Here is a 6,050-nt window from a genome sequence, read left to right on the forward strand (position 1 = left end):
TCCCTGAACCACTATCAGGCCTCCTGTTAAGTTCTTCAGTGTTTATTATATTGTCTTCTTTTGAACAATACTTTGATCTTTACTATTTTCAAATATCAGTGACCTCTTTTTAAATACACATCGCCTATTTACCCTTTCAAAGTGATTTTGTAAGACTGTTTACTGGTGAGCACAAGGTTCCTTCCCCTCTTCCAATTATAAAGAGAAGCTTGACTGGCCTAGGATGATGGTAGTGATGATAAACTTGAGAAACTATAAACTTAACATATTTAATACCACATGTGGTTACTTCCCTCAATCTACTGGATACCCAATTTCCTTCTGCATTATTTCCTAAGTAAACAACATCAGCTTCCTGTTTGGATTCTGGATCTGTGGGGCCCCTGCCCACCATGAGCATTAAGACAACCGTATCAATGTGTCAGAGAGCATTTTCCTCCATTCCTATAAGTAGTTTGAACCCTAAACATAACTCCAGATCTGTGTCACTGTATGAACTACAAGAAAGTAAGGCTAAAGACCAATCATTCTGTAATAAACTGCCAGAATTCTCCCTTGTCTGTAGTTCATAGAAGGGAAAAACTGTGTCCCTAGTACAAATTCATTTCTGGCATGGTGTAGGCGTGGGCCAAGTAGCTTCTCTTTACAGCCCTTTCAGTAATAATGCCCTTTTTACTGAGAACCTCATCCTGTCTGTCTTTCACTTTGGAAAACATGTTTATCAACTCAGAGATGAATCATTGCAGCAGTTATGCTAAATCGACAATCCAGGGCTACATGGTTATTTTCCACGGCGATGGCAGCCTTTCTTGTCTACTTACATTTGACTCTCAGCCCACTCCTATTGAATAGAAAGCTTGGCCTCCTTCCAAGACATTCCAGATCTGATTATGGAGTCCTCTGAGGATAGATCTGATTGGTGTGCACTAACTTGAGGGCCAGGTTCAGCTCAGTGAAGCCCTACTTCTCCAGTTTAATTGGCATGTTATGGAAAAGCCAGCCACTCTGAGTCATCAGCAAACAGGAGTTGGAGTACAAGGTGTGCTGAAATGATGCAAAGCAAAGCAGAGTTTTGCTTTAGCTTTGGTCTCTTCTGACCGTTGATAATGCTGAGAGGTTTTGACTATTTAGCTTCAAGTTAATTTTATAATTCATTAAAAGAAACATCGGTCCTGTATAAAGCAGTGTGTTCCATGGTTAAGGACTGCTGTGATCTAAATGTTTAGTTTCCCCAAAATTCACATGTTGAAATGTTTATCCTGCTCATGATGGTGTTAGGAGGTTGGCTCTTTGGAAGAAGATTGGATCATGGAGGCAGAGCACTCATGGTGTGATTTATGTCCTAAAAAAATGAGGTGCTAGAGAAATTACTTGATTAATTGGCTATATGAGATTAGAGTTAAGAGGACCATTGTCTATGAGGAAGAAGGTCCTCACCAGACACTGAACCTGCTTGCATCTTGATCTTGGACTTCTCAGCCTCCAGACCACTATGAAGTAAATGTTAATTGTTTTAGGACACACAATTAATTGTGTTTAGTTATAGCTGCCCAAAGAACTAAGACAGCAACATAGGTTTATGAATCAACAAGATCCTGACCTTTACCCTGTTTGTAAACTGATGGCACCTAGGTTGTTTCCTCATCTGCAAAATTTGGCTAGACTAAAAGTATCTACCTTAGAGTGGCTTTAAGAAAAAAATATATCAAGGGCAAAGCATAGACCCAGGTGCAAGACTTAAAATCCTGTGAATATTATTATACTATTAAGTATCTCATTTCCATAACCATCAATATTCTCTTAGATGCTGCTAACATTATGTTTTTTTTTTTAATTTAGCCATTCCTTTGGCTTAGCTCTTCACAGCATGCCTCTTTATCTTATATTTCTTTTTATTTCAACACAAAACTATACATTTATCAATGTCCAATTCATTCTTCTACTCTTCCTTACCCCTTCCATCCCTTCACTCCCTTCTGCCTAATCTAAATACCTCTATTCTTCCCTAGCCCCGCTCCTTGCTCCTGATTGTGAATTAGCATCTGCATGTCAGAGAAAACATTCAGCCTTTGCTTCTTTAGGATTGTCTTATTTTGTTTAGCATGATATTCTCCAGCTCCATCCATTTACTGACAATTCCCATAATTTCTTTTTTTTAAAGCTGAGCAATACCCATTTTGTATATATACCACATTTTCTTTATCCATTAACCTGTTAAAGGGCACCTAGGTTGTTTCCATAGTTTAGCTATTGTGAATTGAGCTGCTATAAATATTGATGTGGCTGCATCACTGTAGTATGTTGATATTAAATCCTTTGGGTATAATCCAAGGAGTGGGATAGCTGGGTCAAATGGTGGTTCCATTCCAAGTTTTCTGAGGGATCTCCATACTGTTTTCCATAGTGGTTGTGCCAATTTGTGGTCTCACCAGTAACGTATGAGTATACTCCACCCCCCACCCCCCCACCCCCGTCAAAATCCTCTCAAATGTTTATTTTTGCTTGTTTCTTTATAAGTATCATTCTGACTGGAGTGAGTCTCAGTGTAGTTTTGATTTGCATTTCTCTGATAGAGATGTTGAACACTTTTTTATGTATTTGTATGCTGATTGCATTTCTTCTTCTGTGAAGTGTGTGTTCAGTTTCTTAGCCCATTTATTGATTGGGTTACTTGACTTTTTAGTGTTAAGTTTTTTGAGTTCTTATATATCCTGAATATTGATGCTCTATCTGTGGTACAGATAATAAAGTTTTCCTCCCATTCTGTAGGCTCTGTCTTCCCGTTATTGTTTCCTTTGCTTTAGTTTGATTTCATCTCATTTAGGCACTAGAAAAGAGACCCTGTGCCTAATAGAAGAAAACGTAGGCCCAAATTTTCACCATGTCAGTTTAGGAACTCACTTTGTTAAAAAGAATCCTAAAGCTCAAGATATAAAATCAAGAATCAATAAATGGGGACGTCACCACACCTGTTTTTGACTGACCGCAGCTCATTCAGCCATAGAACAGGTAATTTCAGGCTGCAATTCGCCTGCGGCTTGCAGACAGATTGCTAGGGTTCAGCGCCTGGGGGCTTCTTAAAATCTGATCTTATCGGAGTGAACACGGAGCGCGGGGCGGCCAAGTCCCGGCTCCCGGAACCGTCCCGGAACCGCCCTGGCTCCGGGCTGCGGAGCCTGCGGAGGCTGCTTCTTGGACCCTGCTAATATCAGAGCAAACACGAAACACCAAGAAGCCGAATTCCAGCTCCTGGAACTGAGCCCGCGGGGACTGCTTCTTGGAGCTTACACTTATAGGAGCTTACACCGAGCACAGAGCGGCCGAGTTCCGGCTCCCGGAACCGTCCCGGAACCGCCCTGGCTCAGGGCTGCGGAGCCCGCGGAGGCTGCTTCTTGGACCCTGCTACTATCAGAGCATACACCAAACACTAAGCGGCCGAATTCCGGCTCCCGGAACTGAGCCCGCGGGGGCTGCTTCTTGGAGCCTACACTTATAGGAGCTTACACCGAGCACGGAGCGGCCGAGTTCCGGCTCCCGGAACTTCCCTGGACCGGGGCTAGGAGCCCGCGGAAACTGTGTCTCGGTCCGGGTCCTGCTGAGGGCAGGTCAGGACTCACCCATTGCTTGGGTTGCCTGGCAAGGGGAACGAAATGCTGCCATTCGCATAGGATACCAACATGGCAGAGATCTGATGTCAGCAGAAAGCGGTGGAGGAGAGATCTTCATCAATACCAGCGGTGACATAAGCAGTTGGTCTTCTGGTAAGGGGGGTGAGGCTCAGTCACCCGAGTCTCCTCAATTTGTCCTCGAGCCGGAGGGAAGGAGCCGGGCCGCCGCCAGCCCCCGGAGCAGGCCCAGCGGCTCGCCAGCGTGGTGACCGCGTGACCCCAATTGGAGAGGGGGCGGAGCGGAGCCGCCACCCACACCCGCCAGGTGGGCAGACCCACGACCCAGTAGTACATGGGCGTGGTAGGAGGGGCAGGGCAGAGCCGCCCTTCGCGCTTGCAAGGTAAACAGACCTGTGACAGCCTGGCGGGTCAGGCCCAGTGGCCTGCCAGTGTGGTACACACGTCACCCCAACTCGAGTAGGGGCAGAGCAGATCCTTATCCCACGCCCGGATCAGGCCCTGCCGGTGTGGTGGTCACGTGACCCCAATTGGAGTGGGGGTGGAGCGGAACCGCCACCCGTGCCCGCAGGGTGAGCAGACCAGTGATCAACCTGCAGATCAGGCCCAGGGGTCCGCAGGCGTGGTAGGAGGGGCAGGGCAGATCCGCCGCCCGCGCCTTCAAGGTAGGCAGACCTACAACAGACCGGCGGATCAGGCCCAGGAGCCTGCCGGCGGGGTACAAACACCACCCTAATTGGAGTAGTGACAGAGCAGAGTCGCCTCCCTTGCCAGGAACAGACCCAGCATCCTGCAGGCGGGGTAGTCACGACACCCCAATTGGAGTAGGGGCAAAGCAGAGCCTCCACTCGTGCCCGAAAGGTGGGCAGATCTGCGACCGACCAGCAGGACAGGCCCAGTGGCCTGCTGGTACGACAGACACGTCACCCCAATTGGAGTAGGGGCAGAACAGAGCCGCCACCAGCTCCCAGAACAGGCCCAGTGACCTGCCGGCGTGGTAGCCACTACACCCCAATTGGAATAAGGAGAGAGCAGAGCCGCCGCCCGCACCTGCAGGAAAGATACGCAAGCAGTATGAAAAGACAAGGAAAGAAAGGACCACAAGCAATGCAGGTCAACGCAACTTTAGAAGAGGTAACAGCTGCAGCAGATGGAATGTCAGATAAAGAATTCAGGATATACATGCTTCAGATGATCTGGAGTATCAAGGAAGACATTAAACAGCAAAATCAGACAATGAAAGATCACTTCGACAACGAATTACGCAAACAAATCCAGGAAGCAAAGGATCAACTATACAGGGAGATAGAGGTTATAAAAAACAAGCAATCAGAAATCCTAGAAATGCAGGAAGCAATAAACCAACTTAAAAACTCAATGGAGAATACTACCAACAGAGTAGAACACTTAGAAGATAGAACATCAGACAATGAAGACAAAGTATTTCAACTGGAAAAGAACATAGACAGCTCAGCAAGACTGTTAAGAAACCATGAGCAGAACATCCAAGAAATATGGGATAACATTAAGAGACCAAACTTAAGAGTCATTGGGATACAGGAAGGTACAGAGCTCCAAACCAAAGGAATGAGCAGTCTATTCCATGAAATAATACAAGAAAACTTCCCAGACTTGAAGAATGAGACAGAATCCCAAATCCTAGAAGCCTACAGGACGCCGAATGTGCAAAATCATAAGAGATCCACACCTAGACACATTATAATGAAGATGCCCAACATACAGAATAAGGAGAGAATTTTAAAAGCTACAAGAGAAAGGAAGCAGATTACATTTAGGGGCAAGCCAATCAGGATAACAGCTGATCTTTCAACACAGACTCTGAAAGCTAGAAGATCCTGGAATAACATATTTCAAACACTGAAAGATAATGGGTTCCAACCAAGAATGGTGTATCCAGCGAAATTAAGCTTCAGGATGGAGAATGAAATTAAAACCTTCCACGATAAACAAAAGTTTAAAGAATTCGCAGCTAGAAAACCATCTCTTCAAAACATCCTAGCCAAAGTATTACAGGAAGAGGAAATGGAAAATAACAATGAAAACCAACAGTGGGAGGTAGGACAGTAAAGGGGGGGGGAAACAATCAAAGAGGAAAACAAACAATGTTTAGTAACAGAAATAAACAAATATGGCTGGAAGAACAACCCATATCTCAATAATAACCCTAAATGTTAATGGCTTAAACTCACCAATTAAGAGACACAGGCTAGTAGAATGGATCACAAAACAAGACCCAACAATATGCTGCCTACAGGAGACGCATTTGATAGGAAAAGACATACATAGGCTGAAGGTGAAAGGTTGGGAAAAATCATATCACTCATATGGACTTCGGAAACAAGCAGGCGTGTCCATACTCATATCAAATAAAATAGATTTCAAGCCAAAGTTAATCAAAAGAGA

The sequence above is a fragment of the Marmota monax genome, unplaced genomic scaffold (genome assembly GCF_021218885.2).
Source record: "Marmota monax isolate L192 unplaced genomic scaffold, Marmota_monax_Labrador192_F-V1.1 WCK01_AAM20220418_F8-fsc00140, whole genome shotgun sequence".
Taxonomy (NCBI): domain Eukaryota; kingdom Metazoa; phylum Chordata; class Mammalia; order Rodentia; family Sciuridae; genus Marmota; species Marmota monax.